The sequence below is a fragment of the Lolium perenne genome, chromosome 1 (assembly GCF_019359855.2).
Source record: "Lolium perenne isolate Kyuss_39 chromosome 1, Kyuss_2.0, whole genome shotgun sequence".
NCBI lineage: Eukaryota > Viridiplantae > Streptophyta > Magnoliopsida > Poales > Poaceae > Lolium > Lolium perenne.
This window is the reverse complement of record NC_067244.2, coordinates 41,478,255-41,493,858: the sequence shown is the minus strand read 5'-3', so window position 1 is coordinate 41,493,858 and position 15,604 is coordinate 41,478,255.

Below are 15,604 nucleotides of genomic sequence, written 5' to 3'. Positions count from 1 at the left end.
TAACAACTAGAGGCGGTGTTTCTACTCAGGATCCTCTATATCCTGAAGGGCATCCCAAAAGAGTTGAACAAGATTCTCAACGAATTGAACCTAGTGCTCCTTCTAAGAAAAAGAAAAAGAAACATAAAAATGTTGTAGAATCCTCTGAACCTGTTAATGATCCTAATAGTATTTCTATTTCTGATGCTGAAACTGAAAGTGGTAATGAACATGATAAAGATAATGATAAGAATGATGCTTCTGATAAAGAAGAGGTTGAAGATGAACCTGAAAAGCATGCTAAAAAGAAAAAGTATACTAAAGAAGATTTTATTGCTAAGAAACATGGTAATGAAAGAGAACCGTGGGTTCAAAAGCAAATGCCTTTTCCTGCTAAGAAACTAAAATCAAAGGAAGAAGAACACTATAATAAATTTTGCGATTGGATGAAACCTTTATTCTTGCAAATCCCTTTGACTGATGCTATTAAATTGCCTCCTTATTCAAAGTATATGAAAGATATTGTCTCTAACAAAAGGAAAATTCCTAATGAGGAGATTTCCACTATGCTTGCTAATTACTCTTTCAATGGCAAAGTTCCAAAGAAGTTGGGCGACCCAAGTATACCGACCATTCCTTGTTCTATTAAGAATAATTATGTTAGAACTGCTCTATGTGATTTGGGAGCGGGTGTTAGTGTTATGCCTTTTTCTCTTTACAAGAGACTTTATTTAGATAAGTTGATACCAACTGATATATATTTGCAAATGGCTGATAAATCTACTGCTATTCCTGTTGGTATATGTGAGGATGTTCCTGTTCAAGTTACTAATAACTGCTTGATATTAACTGATTTTGTTGTGTTGGAAATGCCTGAAGATGATAATATGTCTATTATTCTTGGGAGACCTTTTCTTAACACCGCAGGGGCTGTTATTGATTCCAATAAAGGAAAAGTTACTTTCAATGTTGATGACAAGGAACATACCGTTTATTTCCCCAAGAGGATTGATAAAGTATGTGGAGTTAATACAATTTCTAATGTGAGAACTATCAAAGTGGGATTTATTGATTGTCCTATATATGAGCCTAAAGAAGGATATCAAAATATTATGATTGGATCCATATCAATACAATTCAAGGTAACATGATTGATTTGAGGTTTATTTCTTCATATGCTATGTAAAATTTATTTGGTGGCAAGACTTGATCAACCTTGTTAACAAATTCATTTTATATGCATAGAGGAGCTAAACAACATTTCTTTCTTCCTCCACTTGTTCTACTTGCTGTAGCACTTTTTGTTTTGCAAAGTTCTTTAGTTAATTAGAGATTTCAAAATCTTTTTCTGCCCAGTAATAATAATTTTAACACCTAGAAATGTGCATTTTTCAAAGTTTTCAAAAATTCACAAAAATTATACTGTTGGTCTTATTTTTCGAAGAGGCATCTGGGAGCACCTGGGAATGACCAGTGGGGCACCCCAGGGCTGCACCCCACCAGCCGGCGCGGCTAGCAGGGGGCGCGCCACCCTGTGGTGTGGGCCCCTCCTTGCCCCACTTATTCATCTCTTCCTCCCATCTCACTCTCTCTCCCGAAAAAACTCGTACCAGCTTTCTCTCACTCGCGTTTTTGCTCAAGAGCTCAGGATTTCTCGATCTCTTTGCTCAGCCCAGATTTATGTCTGAAATTTGGCACATTTGCTCTCCGGTATGTGACACCTCCGATTATCCAAGTAGAATTTTGTTTGGTTGAGTATATCTTGAATATTTTGCTGCTGTAGGTAACATGTTTAGTGATCTTGCATGCTTGTTCTAAGTTGTAAAACCAGTTTTGATGCATGCTTAGTACTCTACCAAATTCCTATAGTAGTTTCCCTCAATTATATGTCACCAAATCAAATTTTATAATGTTTGTTGAAAAATTTCAGAAAATGGAGTGGAATAGGCATCAACTAAACCAACAAGAATTGGAGGTGCAACAAGTTATGAGAGTTCACCGCGAAGAGGGAGTATACCCCTCTTACTACCCGTGCACAGATTTTATGAGGAGTGCAGAAATCTTGCGAGATGTTCAAAATCTGATTTCCAATGCAGGGTTGGAAAGTTTTGTTGTTGGTGAACCTTACCAATATGCAAAACTGACCATGTCAGTGGTGCAGGATTTTGAATTCAATTGGTCTCAATCTAACCCCGTGGTTCGATACAAAATTTATAATAAAATTGTCAACTTGCCTTTTGATGATTTTTGTGCAGTAATTAGAGTGCCACAATGGGGATCATGCGAGAAGATTAGGGGACTACCGCAGGAGCTCTTAAGTCTATACAAGATGATTTGTCAAGGGAGAAGCTTCTCAGATGATAGTGGTAAAATCAGTAGTATTCAACTCCCAGCTATTCGCTACTTTGCTTATTTCATCACCAAGTGCGTTCTTGCTAGAAAGAATGCAAGTAAGTTATCTATCCAAGACTTGGCTTTCCTAGCTGCTGCATTGCAAGGTGATAGGACTTATAATTTGGGTGCTTTGATAGCCTATAGACTTGCCACTAACCGTGAGAAGGGGGGAATTTGTGGAGGTCTCATCGCCTCTCGTTATTAGCTATGCACGGTGTAGAACCTCATCATCTTGATATTCAACTCTCCATAGAGAAACTTGACATAGTCTCCATGATTAAACATGAATTTGTTTCTGATTTGTCTAATTTGAGTAACCTGTCTTACAAGATAACATTTTACAAGAAAACTTGGAGAACAACTAAGAAAACTGAAAGGCTAGTAGGATTGCCTGCACCTGTTCTGTTTAACCTTGATTCCAGGAGGATTGGTCAGTCACGGAAGGTGAACTGAATGCATACATAGAGGGGGATGGCCATCATGCAGGGGACGGCACGGAGGAGGCCGAGGAACACCTCGACTTATCATCCGATGCAGTGAGTTCTTCGCATCAGCATTTTGGGCATGAGGAGCCTTCGCCCTTTTCTTCTGCACCGGGACCTTATTATGACTACGCCATGTATGATCCACCGGCGTGGAACCCTGACCCTCGCTGGGGTTGAACTCCACTTAGGCCAAAAGCCTAAGCTTGGGGGGAGGTATACCGGCGTCACTCATTCTTTGCATATTATAGTTGCTGGATACTTGTACATACTTGTTTAGTTTCTTAAAGTGGTTTTCTAATAAGAGGGAGATGATATTTGGGGAAGTGCTGATTGAAAACAGATTCTGGACTGATACCAAAAAAATTCTAAAAAACAGCCAGAACGTTATTTTGTGAAGCCAATTTTTGTGCATGTTCCCCAGGTTGTTATCTAACTTTCATTAGTTGAACACTTTTCGAGCTGAGCAGCGGAAGAATTTCTTAAAAATAGATTACTGTACTTCTATCAAGTTTAACGAATTCCTGCTGCTTTGTGTTTATGTGACTCTTCTAGTTTTCATTTCTTGTTTTTGCTTTGTTTCTTTCCTAAAACACAAAAAGACCAAAAATATTTCTGTTGTTTCTCTTCACCATTTGCCTATTTTGGTTTCTTGCTTTAATTTTGCTTTGTTTGCTATCGTTGGTTTGCTATAAGAAAATCCAAAAAGATTTTGCTTTGTTTGCTTGTTTCCTTTTGTTCTTGTTTCCAATTCGAAAACACCAAAAATATTTGCTGTTCTTCTTTGGTTTTGTAAAGTTCATTATGGAGTTCAATGGTCTTCGGTGGCTGGAGCGTGGTTTTCATTTCATATTATTCAAGCTACACAAGTGAAAGGCAATAATGACGATCTACGACAATTCGACTGTGGTGAGAGGCTGGTATGAACTCTATTTGTTTTCATTTTTGTACATATACTCATCCATGTGAGCATGCTTAGTTGGTTCATGTGAGGTATATGTCATTTAAGAAAGTCTAGTAGTTCATGATCTCTCATGTTTAGCTCCAGTTTATTAATATGAGTAGCATGTCATAGATGTTTGCTTGCATTGTTTTATTCATAAATAGGTATGACATTGTGGTATCCTCCTCTGAATAATTCATTTGAATCGACTTGGCACATGCTCACGCATGCATATGAATGAACAAAAGTCAATTAAGCCTTGATGATTTACTTTGCCTCAGAGTTCTTGTATCACTTTTATGCCTCCGTCAATTTATTTTGCCGCAAGCATGATTATGACAGTTACTGCTCTCTTGATTGTCGCTCCCCAGTCTATTGCTAGCCTTCACTTGTACTGAGCGGGAACGCTGCTCGTGCTTCCAAACCCCTGAAAACCAAGTGTCCACCATAAATACCTATGCATGGCATTTCAAACCATTCCAAGTAAATTCTCATGCGCTACCTTTAAACCTTCAAAATGCTTCTCAATTTGTGTCAATGTTTTATAGCTCATGAGGAATTATGTGGTGTTTATCTTTCAACCTTGTCATTTACTTTTGACAGACTTTCATAAAAAGAGCTGGCAATGGGGTTCCCAGCCCCAATTAATTAACTTTCATTAATAATTCTCTTCACATGTTTTTCCCTGATTCATCAGTAAGCAACTTAATTTTGCAAATAGGCACTCCTCCATGGTATGAGATTGTTGGAAGGCACCCGAGGATTCGGTTAGCCATGGCTTGTGTAAGCAAAGGTTGGGGGGAGTGTCACCCATAATAAAACTAAAGTACGTGTGTAAACAAAAGAGAAGAGGGATGATCTACCTTGCTGGTAGAGATAACATCCTTCATGGGAGCCGCTCTTGAAAGTCTGGTTGACGAGGTAGTTGGAGTACCCATTACCATTCGTTGACAACAACACACACCTCTCAAAACAATTTTACTCCTGTTTTAAAAATGAAAAGCTCTAGCGCATGTTAATCCCTGCTTCCCTCTGCGAAGGGTCAATCTTTTACTTTTATGTTGAGTCACCATCCTTTCTTTGAGCACTTTCTTGAGAGCACAACTGTCATTCTTAGTATAATATGCTTGTCCCAAAATGTGATTTACTGTGGTATAACTTTGATGCTTTTATCTTTGATAATCTCTACTTCTAGTCTTTCCATGAACTTCAAAGGTGCCCGAGCATTTATGTTTTGCTGTACAAATACGGGCAAGCGAGATACCACTTTATCATATCCTTTTATGAACATTGCAATCCTGCTGATAGACATGATTCATGATGCTTATTATTAATTTGTTGGTACCTTTTCCATGATTGACATAGCTATTAGGTGATTTTATTTGCATGTATCTTATTATGAATTGCCTAAGTACTTGTCCATATCATGAGAATATTTACATCATATGAACAAATGTGTTCGTGAAAGTTCTTTTATCGCACTCAGTTGTTAACTGAATTGCTTGAGGACAAGCAATAAGCTAAGCTTGGGGGGAGTTGATACGTCCAAAACGTATCTACTTTCCCGAACACTTTTGCTATTGTTTTGCCTCTAATTTGTATATTTTGGATACAACTAACACGGACTAACGCTGTTTTCAGCAGATTTGCCTTGGTGTCTCGTTTTTGTGCAGAAATTCAACTTTTAGGAAAATCCCCGGAATTAATGTCAAAGAGCTTATTTTCCCAGAAGATTCACGGAGCCAGAAGGGCAGGCCAGGGGGGCCCACGGCCCCCACACCATGGGCCGGTGCGGCCTAGGAGGGGGGCACGCCGCCCTATGGTGAGGCCGCCTCGGCCAGCCTCTGACGCCCCCCTCTGGACTATTTAAGGGTTTCGATCTAAAAACGCGAGACGGGAAGTCGAAATCGCCAGAAACCATCCAGAACGCCGCCACCATCGTGAAACTCCGTCTCGGGACCAGAAACTCCGTTCTGGCACTCCGCCGGGACGGGGAATTGGAGGAGATCATCGCCATCATCACCACCGACGCCTCTCCATCGACCAGCAATGTTTCCCCATCCATGTGTGAGTAATTCCCCCGCTGTAGGCTGAAGGGGATGGTAGGGATTGGATGAGATTGGTCATGTAATAGCATAAGATTGTTAGGGCATAGTGCCTAGTGTCCGTAATTGGTACTTTGATGATATTGTTGCAACTTGTTATGCTTAATGCTTGTCACTAGGGCCCGAGTGCCATGATCTCAGATCTGAACATGTTATTGTTTCATGATGATATTCATTGTTTTATGATCTTACCTGCAAGTTGTATACACATGTCGCTGTCCGGAACCCGAGGCCCCAAAGTGACAGAAATTGGGACAACCAGAGGGGAAGGCGGTGATGTGAGGATCACATGTGTTCACAGAGTGTTAATGCTTTGCTCCGGTGCTCTATTAAAAGGAGTACTTTAATTTCCTGTAGATTCCCTAGAGGCCCGGCTGCCACCGGCTGGTAGGACAAAAGATGTTGTGCAAGTTTCTCATTGCGAGCACGTACGACTAAATATGGAACACATGCCTATGAATTGTTTAGTACTTGGACACCGTTTTATTACTATCTGCAAATGCCCTACTTTGATTGTTACATGAGTTTCTCTCATCCATGCAACGCCCGTTCATCCATCCCTGTGCCTACAGTATTTTAATCCTGCTGTTTATTATAATCACTACTGTTGTCTTTGTTACACTGCTGCTGATATTTCACTACTACTACTGCTATAAAACTGTTACTACTGATAAACTCTTGCGAGCAAGTCTGTTTCCAGGTGCAGCTGAATTGACAACTTCGCTATTAAGGCTTTCAAGTATTCTTTGTCTCCCCTTGTGTCGAATCAATAAATTGGGTTTTACTTCCCGCGAAGACTGTTGCGATCCCCTATACTTGTGGGTCATCAAAAGGCTGCCCAGAAAGTTTACCTACAACCAAAGTGTAGCCAAGCCAACTCTGAATCAGATCAGGGTCTTCTGTCGATACCCTGATGTGTTTCCGGATGATCTACCCGGTATGCCCCTTGATCGGGATATCGAGTTTATCATCGAGTTAATCCCCGGAACCGGACCTATAGCCCAGAGAGCCTATAGTATGAACCCAACAGGGCTAGTGGAGCTGAAGAAACAACTTGATGATATGTTAGCCAAAGGTTTGATTCAACCTAGTGCATCACCCTGGAGAGCGCTAGTTTTATTTGTGGACAAGAAGGATAGTGCCACTCGTTTATGTACGGATTACCGTAAGCTTAACGATGTCACCATCAAGAACAAGTACCCCCTACCCAAGATAGAAGACTTGTTTGATCAGTTGACCGGTGCCAAAGTGTTTTCTAAGATTGATCTTAGGACTGGTTATCATCAGCTGAAGATTCGTGCCACTGATATCCCAAAGACTGCCTTTACCACCAGATATGGGTTGTATGAGTACAACGTCATGTCATTTGGATTAACCAATGCCCTAGCTTATTTCATGAACCTCATGAATAAGATCTTCATGAACTTTTTGGATAAGTTTGTCGTTGTCTTCATCGATGACATCCTTATCTAATCCAAATCCGAAAAGGAACATGAGCAACATTTGGAGATTATCCTAGAAACCCTTAGACATCACAAGTTGTATGCCAAGTTCAGCAAATGTGAGTTTTGGTTGAAGTAAGTAGGATTCCTGGGACATATCTTGTCTGCAGGAGGAATTGTCGTAGATCCCGCCAAGATCAAGACCGTTACAGAATGGCAAGCCCCAACCACCCAGACCGAGGTCCGCGCATTTCTTGGATTAGCCGGATATTACCGTAGATTTGTCAAAGGCTTTTCAAGCATAGAAAGACCAATGACCCAACTATTGAAGAAGGACAAGAAGTTTGATTGTACAGATAAATGTGAAGAAAGTTTCTAGCAGCTCAAGAGCAGATTGACCTCAGCCCCAATTTTGATCATGCCGGATATCACCAAGCCCTTTGACGTCTACTGCGACGCCTCCAAGATTGGTCTTGGATGTGTGTTGATGCAAGAAGGCAAAGTGATATCATACCTGTCAAGACAACTGAAGCAACATGAGTAGAATTACCCAACCCATGACTTAGACCTTGCATCTGTAGTCTTAGCCTTGAAAGTTATGGGTAATCGATGCGAGATCTATTCAGATCACAAGAGCCTGAAGTACATTTTCACCCAGAAGGAGCTGAATATGAGGCAGAGGAGATGGATAGAATTGATCAAGGATTATGATATGGAAATTCACTACCACCCCGGCAAGGCCAATGTGGTAGCGGATGCCCTGAGTAGACTGCCGTGTCAGTTGAACTCCATGATCGCAATAGAACAACCCAGCCTGTTTCGAGAGTTTGAGCAGTTTAGACTTGAACTAGTTAGTGAAGGATTCCTAGCCAGCATAGAGCTTCAACCCACCTTGATTAGCCAGATCAAAGAAGCCCGGAAAGGAAATGCTAGTATCGACGGAATCAAGAGCCAAATAGCTGCAAGAAAGGCACCGGGATTTACCGAAGATGAAGCAGGAGTTCTTTGGTACAACAGACGCCTTTGTGTACCATCAAACTCAGAGTTGAAGCAAGTCATCCTGAAAGAAGCCCATGACACCCTTTACTCCATTCACCCCAGAGGGACCAAGATGTATCAAGATTTGAAGGAACAATTTTGGTGGCATGGAATGAAGAGAGAAATTGGAAGCTACATTGCCAAGTGTGACATCTGTCAGCGAGTCAAGGCGGAACATCAGCGACCCGCAGGATTGCTGCAGCCACTGGAGATTCCAGAATGGAAGTGGGACTCAGTAGGAATGGACTTTATCACTGGTTTGCCCAAATCAAGCAAAGGAAATGATTCTATTTGGGTAGTTGTTGATAGATTGACCAAGGTAGCCCATTTCATCCCTGTCAAGACCACATACCAAGGTCCAAGGCTAGCTGAGTTATACATCTCCAGAATAGTCGCCCTGCACGGAACCCCGAAGTCAATTGTGTCATATAGAGGATCCCAGTTCAACTCAAGATTCTGGCAGAAAGTGCATGAAGGCCTAGGAACCCAGCTAAATTTCAGCACCGCATATCACCCGCAGACCGATGGACAGACTGAAAGAGTCAACCAGATACTAGAAGACATGTTGAGAGCATGCGTACTGGAATATGGATCTAAGTGGGAAGACTGCCTGCCTTACGCAGAATTCTCTTACAACAACAGTTACCAAGCCAGCTTACAAATGGCCCCCTTTGAAGCCTTGTACGGAAGGAAATGCCGTACCCCTCTGAATTGGTCGAAAGTCGGAGAGAGCCAAGTCTTTGGACCAGATGTTCTTTGAGAAGCCGAGGAGAAAGTGCACAAGATCCGAGAATACCTCAAGACTGCACAATCGAGACAGAAGAGTTACGCCGACAAGAGACGCCGAGAGATGACCTTCGAGATCAGAGATTTTGTCTATCTGAAAGTATCCCCCCTTAAAGGAATGCACAGATTCCAGCTGAAAGGAAAGCTTGCACCCCGATATGTTGGACCCTTCAAAGTTCTGAGCCGCCGAGGAGAAGTATCTAATCAACTGGAGTTGCCGTAAGAAATGTAAGCCGTGCACGATGTGTTTCACATCTCACTACTCCGGAAGTGTCTAGAAGTGCCCGAGAAGACCGAGATTTTCAAGAACATCGATCACAGATCGGTGGATATCAACAAGGACCTAACGTACCGCAAAGTGCCTATTCGCATCCTGGAAGAAGCTTTCAGAACCACCCGCACCCGGAGTATCAAGTTCCCGAAGATTCAGTGGAGCAACCATACCGAAGACGAAGCCACTTGGGAGCGAGAAGACTATATGAAGAAGGAGTACCCAGATCTCTTTAGTACCTAATTTTTCTTTAAGATCTCGGGACGAGATCTTTTGTAAGGGGGAAGGGTTTGTAACATCCCAAATTTCAAATCAATGAAAAAGTAGAATTCCAAATACTCAAAATTTAGAACCAACAAAAACTTTGAATTGCATATAGTGCCATGCATAGGATTTGTGCATTATTGTGTGAAATTTCCATGATGAGTGTGTGTGTGATTATGTGTTACAACTCAAAACCCTAACTTGATCATGAGAAGATCATCAAGCAAATCAAAGAAAAAGAAATAAAATAAAATGGAAAATTCACAAAACCCTCACATATGGTCTATGCCATTTTTGCAAATCTTTAACCTAGACCAATTTGGCTTGCACCACTAGTTGTATTATGTTACTAAACACTTGTTAACACTTTTGGAATCAAAGAAACTCAAATCAAATAAAATTTGAAAGCAATTTGTGCTCACATGCACTAATGGTCAAATCTGTCATTTTTAATCTGATCACTACTTTGATCCTCTGTATTTAGAGATTTTCAAACCAAACCATTCCAACTCTTTGCACCTCATCCAAGTACACATCAAGGTGAACAACTTTGGTAAAGACCACCAGTACAAATTCATCCTAGATCAAAAGTTATTCTCAAGCAAAGTTGGGACTTTTTACAGATTCTAGTTCTTACTCAATTTGAAATTCTTCAATTCTTTTTATTTTTGAATGCCACCACCACCTTTGTGTGTTGTTGATCATCTGAAGCAAGTCCAATTCATCTCATTCAAAAATTTCAAATGCACTTACATGAGGCAAAATTGGACAAACACTTGGTGCTCAAATCTAACCCAAATCCAAAATCACTATTCTCAATAGTGTTTGGCCAAACCCTCTCACCACTTGTCTCCACCATGTTCCCTGGTTCCCTCTAGCCCTAACCCAAGCATTTAAACCCTAGGAGGAGGGCCAAACATGGCATAGCCATGGCCATGCCGGCCATGTCCCCCATGGACACCCTCCCCTCTCTCCTCTCTTCTCCAGCCCTGGCCACCGTGCCAAACGGCGCCACCTCACCCTACTGCACCCACCTGCCCTAGCCCTGGTCGAGGAAATACCCCACAGGCCCTAGACACGCGCGCGCCCATGACGCCCTGCGCATGCCGACGATGGAATGGACGCGCCCACGGGCATGCGCAGCACACCCGTCGCCACGACGATGCGCAGCACCCCTGGTCCCCTTTTCTTCACCTTGAGCCTCCTCGTCGCACCAGGAACCCCGCAGACACGCTCGCGTCGCCGACCCGCGCCCACCGCTGCCAGAGACGACGACCGCATCCCGCCACAGCCGCGCAGATCCTCGCGACCACCCGACAGCGTTGGGCACCGCCTAGCCTAGCCATCGCCGCCCAGAGGACCGCCAGGAACCGCAGCACAGTGCCGCGCCATCGCCTACCTCCCTACGCCGCCGCAGCGCCCGCGCCATGGTCGACTTGCCGCAGTACCCTGCCCCCTCTTCCGCGCCTATAAAAGGAGACCACCCCTCGTCGATTTCTTCACAGCACCACACTCCCCTCTCCTCCCTCGACCTCCCCTACCACCTCCCCGCCTCTATTAGCCACCAGAGCTCGCAAATTTCACCGCCGGAGGCCACCAGTACTGTAGCTTGCCGCCGTCGATTGGAGCCATCCCCGGAGCTGCCGCCAGTACATGTAGCTTCGCTGTCGACGACCACTTCACTGCGCACCCTACCGACCCTCGCTGGAGCCACGGTGAGCTCGCTGGACCCCCACCTGCGCCGCGCCAGTGACCCTCTCACGCCGTCGAGGACGACGATTGTGATCCGTTGGATCCACGTCTAATCGTGCGGCTGTGTTTAAAACGTACCGTTTCGGGTTAGTTAAGTCACTGACGCGTGGGTCCCCGCTGTCAGTTGGCCCGCGTGCATTTGGGCATAGCTGGGCCGGCTCGTTTATTTTTCCCGCGCGGCCCTTTTTAATTCAAATTCGAATTTCAGTTATTTCTTCCAAATTGCTTACAGATGCTTTTTCAAATTTAAATAGAATTAGTTTGGCTCAACCAAATTTAATGAATTGCATATGGTTAGAAATCTAGAGAAAAGACCTACACAACTACACTAGTCTCAGCATGAGATTCTTTGTAGAAATAATGTGACAAAAATAACAAGGCAAGGACCTTTGCAACTTCAAACCTTATTTAAAACTCAACCAAAAATGCTATTGAGTTGATTTCAACTTTCATAGATCACATTTCACAAACTCTATTTGATTATGTAAAAATATGGCATGGTTACTTTGTGTGATCATGGCCTAGTTGAAATAAAGGACTATATGGCTATTTCTAGTCAAGTGATATTGTCCAAAACTATATAATAAATCATATGAGGTGTTTGCCCTCATTTAAATCTTGTCCCAAGTAACTTCATATGAGGTTGTGACCTTGGTCTACTTACTCTCACATTGAATTACTTGGTGATGTTAAATCATAAGTGGTACTATTAAATGGTATGAGGTATTCTACCTCATTTAACTCATTTCTCCCAAATGATGATTATGAATGGTTGACCTTGGTCAAGATGGGTTCATACATTACTTATTTGAAGAGATTAAATCTTAACAAGATTCAATGAGAGGAAATTATTTCCTCCAAGAACTAAATAGAAACTCTAATCTATATATGTAATGAGAGGAAATTATTTTTCTTAAAGAAAGAAAACCAATTCAACCCATATGTTATGTGTGTCATGATACTAGCATAGTTTGTGTCAAGCCATTGTGTGCTTAGTCTAGCACTTGAGACTTGTTTGGTGATTGTTATCTCGTATCCGTTTTTAGACGCTAGTACCGAGGAGTACCAAGAGGAGAGGTCTACTTCCAGGAAGAGGAAGACCACTTTGATCAGTACACCAACCAAGGCAAGCTAATATTCTTGCAAGTGCAAAGCTCTATTGAGCAAGGTAACTCTACTTCTATTTTATGTGCAAGGATCTCATCCCAAGTTTTTTCTTTAAAAGCTTTTGCTTGGTTTATCAAAGATTACTTTTATAGTTAACTTTGGTCTAAGTATAGAATGCTACAAGAGTAGTAAAGTTAGCCTCCAAGCTTGACAAGCTAGATAGCACCCCTCATGATTAGTTGCTAGTGCTAACAAATAAAAGTGACTACTCTAGATGGGAACTTGTGATTTTGAAGGGAATTTGAAACCTTGGAATGATGATTCATTCTATTGAAAGATCTTTGAAGGTGAATATGACTTGAATGACATGGTGAATTTGGTAAAAACTGATGTTGGTTTGGATGCGATACCTTTCCAATTAGTTAGTACCCCCACAATACCTGATTATGTGTAGGGCTTAACTGGAAGTTTATGCATCTTAGTATGGGTTCCCTCTGAACAAGCATCACAGGGGTTATGCCGAGGCTGCCTCCGTCAAAAGTGAAATGATGTGAAATGAGGTGAATTGTCCGGCCCAAGCCCTGTGCAGTTCCCAGGCTGACGGTTTGTCTTCACTGGGAGGCCAAGCTCATGGGGAGAGGTGCCTATACTAGGGTATGTAAGTGAAAGGTTATGGTTGATGATTCGCGTACTGAGTTACGATGATTCAGGGTTATCCCTGATGGATGTAATCAAATGTTGTGGCACAAGTGTGCAACCTCTGCAGAGTGTAAATCTATTCGAATAGCCGTGTCCACGGTTACGGACGGTTGGAAAGGCCATACTGTTTCCGGTGTCGGATATTTCTTGAAAATGGTTGATGAACTGAATAGTGACTTGACTTGAATCACAACTGAGTTGTGGGAATGACACTAATGTTCCCACCTGAGTTAGTTAGCATATTAATAGTCTTTATCAAATACCAAAATAAACTAGAGCTTAGCACCCCCTTACTAGAATCGATAGTACTTACACTAAGCTAGTATTAGTTTGCGAGTACTTAAAGTACTCACGGCTGTGTCCCTGGCTATTCAAATGGCCAGACTATGAAGAGGTGAAGCACTACCAAGGTGACGACCAGCAGGACGCCTATGACAACTAGGAATCTTCTGACGTCAAGCGTTAGCCTGTGGACTAGATAGTTCCCTTCTATTACGCTTCCACTATGTATTGTGTTCGTTGATCATTAGATCAACTATTTGTGTAATATTGGATCATGTGATCTGAATTTGTAAGACAAGTATGGTTTGTAATGAATGATGACTTATGATATCGACTGTTATGTCTCGCAACAACAATCTTCCTGGGATTGCAATGTATGGCATAATAGGCATCTGGACTTAAAAATCCGGGTGTTGACATGTAAGCACTATCAACTATAGTAAGGAGGTTCTAAGCTCTAGGTTCATTTGCATAAAGCCAGTTTTATTTCATAAGCACTTAGTAATAAAAGACTCTTTAGTTGCCTAACTAACTTAAGTGGTAACATTAGTGTCATTCCCACAACTCTGTTGTGATCAAGTCAAATTCACCTTTCAAGTTCAAGTCACAAGTCACCCGTCATATGTCACATTTTGAAATTGTCTGATGATGGAACAGTATGGCCGTTCCAACCGTCCATAACTGTGGACACGGCTATTTGAATAGGTTTACACTCTGCAGAGGTTGTACACTTGTGCCACAACTTTTGATTACATCCGTCAGGGTTAGCCCTGAATAGTCACACTCAGTATGCGGATCATCAACCATTAACCTTTCACTTACATACCCTAGTATAGGCACCTCTCCCTGTGAGCTTGGCCTCCCAGAGAGGGCAAACCGCCAACCTGGGAACTGCACAGGGCTTGGGTAGGACATTCACCTCATTTCACGTCATTTCACATTTCACGGAGGCAGCCTCGGCATAACCCCTATGACGCTTGTTCAGAGGGAACTCATACTAAAGTGCATAAATTACCAGTTAAGCCCTACCCATAATCAGGTATTGTGGGGGTACTCTAAAATTGGAATGGTATCGCATCCGAACCCAACCATCAGTTTTTGTCAAAGAGTCACCTTTTCATTCAAAGATCATAGTCACCTTCAAAACTTTCAATAGAATGAATCATCATTCCAAGGTTTTCAAAATCATTTTCTTCACAAGTTCCCATCTAGAGTAGTCAATTTTATTTTAGCACTAGCAACTAATCATGAGAGGTGCTAACCAAGTTTTAGCTCTCTAGGCTAAGTTTGAAGCTCTTGTAGTATTCTACCTCTAGACCAATATCAATTATAAGAAAAAGCTTTGGTAAACAAAGTAAAGTTAAGGCAAGATAAAACTTCGGTTTGGATGAATAAGACTTTAAATACCAATACTAGTGCCATAGTATCTTGCACTAGTAACTTGGCAATAGTAGAACTTGCATTGGTAATAGCTTGCCTTGAGTGGTACAGTGATCAAAGTTTTCTTCTTCTTCCTCGTAGAAGGCCTCCTCTTCTTTGAAGCCCTCGGTACTAGCATCTATACACGTATACGAGGTATACAATCACCAAACAAATCTTAAGCACTATACTTAACACACAAATGGTTCACACAAGCTAACTTAGCATCACAACATTATTAACATGGTGGTTTGCTTTGTTTTCTTTTAAGAAAAATAATTTCCTCTCATTGAAATATTTATTAGGGTTTCTATTTATTTCCTTTGAGAGGTAATTTCCTATCATTGAATCTTGTTAAGATTTAATCTCTTCAAATAATAAAGTACGAATCATGTTGACCAAGGTCAATGATGGGATTCGTAGCATAGAAAACAAAAAATTTCCTACCGCAAGAACGAAAACACAAGCCAAGATCTAATCTAGAAGACGGTAGCAACGAGGGGATCACGAGACTAACCCTTGAAGATTTCCAAAGCCTACGAGATTAGATCTCGTTGTTGCAGAAGATGATCACTTGCCGCTTTCAAAAGCGCGTAGAAGATCTTGACGGCGCCACAATCGGGCAGCACCTCCGTACTCGG